The sequence below is a fragment of the Arachis hypogaea genome, chromosome 14, assembly GCF_003086295.3.
Source record: "Arachis hypogaea cultivar Tifrunner chromosome 14, arahy.Tifrunner.gnm2.J5K5, whole genome shotgun sequence".
Taxonomy (NCBI): domain Eukaryota; kingdom Viridiplantae; phylum Streptophyta; class Magnoliopsida; order Fabales; family Fabaceae; genus Arachis; species Arachis hypogaea.
This window is the reverse complement of record NC_092049.1, coordinates 84,835,451-84,837,452: the sequence shown is the minus strand read 5'-3', so window position 1 is coordinate 84,837,452 and position 2,002 is coordinate 84,835,451. Positions and strand designations below refer to the sequence as shown.

The 2,002-nt window shown below is 38.0% G+C and overlaps 1 non-coding gene across 1 annotated transcript; it reads right to left on the bottom strand.

The window, feature by feature from the left end:
- Positions 1 to 1,081: 1,081 nt before the first annotated feature.
- On the bottom strand, positions 1,082 to 1,189 carry LOC112746030 (small nucleolar RNA R71). Its single transcript, XR_003173930.1, has one exon. It is a non-coding gene; the product is annotated as a small nucleolar RNA R71 (small nucleolar RNA).
- Positions 1,190 to 2,002: the final 813 nt, after the last annotated feature.

Here is a 2,002-nt window from a genome sequence, read left to right as displayed (position 1 = left end):
AACAATTAGTGATTTGATTCAAGAATTTCAAGTATGTTGCCTTTTCTGTTGAGAAAGGTTTAATGTTTGAATCATATCTTTTCTTGTTAGCCAAGTCATTAATTTTAAAAATCAAATCTTTTTTAAAATTATTTTTCAATCATATCTTTTTAAAACCATAACTTTTCAATCATATCTTCTTAATCATATCTTTTTCAAAATTAAATTTTCAATCATATCTTTTTGCTTTCTAATTTCAAAATCGTTCTCAAAAATTACTTTATTTCTTTCCCAACTCTAATTTTCGAAAATCATTCTTCAATTTTTCAAAATTATTTCAAAATCTTTTACTTTAATTTCGAAAATTCTTCCCCTCTTCTCACATCCTTCTATTTAAGGACTAACACTCTTCCATTATCAATAATTCGAATTTTATCTCTCTTGATAAGTTCGAATTCTTCTACCTCCTCCTTCTATTCTTCTTTTCCTCTGACACCTCAAGGAATCTCTATATTGTGACATAGAGGATTCCATATTTTCTTGCTCTCTTCTCTTTCATATGAGCAGGAGCAAAGACAAAGGCATTCTTGTTGAGGCTGATCCTGAACCTGAAAGGACCATAAAGAGAAAGCTAAGAGAAGCTAAGGCACAACTCTCTGTAGAGGACCTAACATAAATCTTCAAACTAGAAGAAGACATGGCAGCCGAAAACAACAACAATGCCAACAATGCAAGGAAGGTGCTGGGTGACTTTACTGCACCTACTCACAACTTCTATGGGAGAAGCATCTCTATCCCTGCCATTGGAGAAAACAACTTTGAGCTTAAGCCTCAATTAGTTTCTCTGATGCAACAGAATTGCAAGTTTCATGGACTTCCATTAGAAGATCCTCATCAGTTTTTAGCTGAATTCTTGCAAATCTGTGACACTGTCAAGACCAATGGGGTTGACCCTGAGGTCTATAGACTTATGTTATTCCCTTTTGCTATAAGAGACAGAGCTAGGATATGGTTGGATTCACAACCTAAGGAAAGCCTGAACTCTTGGGAAAAGCTAGTCAATGCCTTCTTGGCAAAGTTCTTTCCACCTCAAAAATTAAGTAAGCTTAGAGTGGAAGTCCAAACCTTCAGACAGAAGGAAGGTGAATCCCTTTATGAAGCTTGGGAAAGATACAAACAATTGATCAGAAAGTGTCCTTCTGACATGCTTTCTGAATGGAGCATCATAGGTATCTTCTATGATGGTCTGTCTGAACTGTCCAAGATGTCATTGGACAGCTCTGCTAGAGGATCTCTTCATCTGAAGAAGATGCTTGCAGAAGCTCAAGAACTCATTGAAATGGTTGCAAATAACCAATTCATGTACACTTCTGAGAGGAATCCTGTGAATAATGGGACAAGTCAGAAGAAAGGAGTTCTTGAGATTGATACTCTGAATGCCATATTGGCTCAGAACAAAATATTGACTCAGCAAGTCAATATGATTTCTCAAAGTCTGTCTGGAATGCAAGCTGCACCAGGCAGTACTAAGGACGCTTCATCTGAAGAAGAAGCCTATGATCCTGAGAACCCATCAATGGAAGAGGTGAATTACATGGGTGAACCATATGGAAACACCTACAATCCTTCATGGAGAAACCATCTAAATCTCTCATGGAAGGACCAACAGAGGCCTCAACAAGGCTTCAACAACAACAATGGTGGAAGAAACAGGTTTAGCAATGGCAAGCCTTTTCCATCATCTTCTCAGCAGTAGACAGAGAACTCTAAGCAGAACCACTCTGACTTAGCAACCATGGTCTCTAATCTAATTAAAACCACTTAGAGTTTCATGACTGAAACAAGGTCCTCCATTAGAAATTTAGAGGCACAAGTGGGTCAGCAGAGCAAGAAAGTTACTGAACTCCCTCCTAGTACTCTTCCAAGCAATACAGAAGAGAACCCAAAAGGAGAGTGCAAGGCCATAAACACAATCAACATGGCCGAATTTGGAGAGGAAGAAGAGGCAGTGATCGCCACTGAC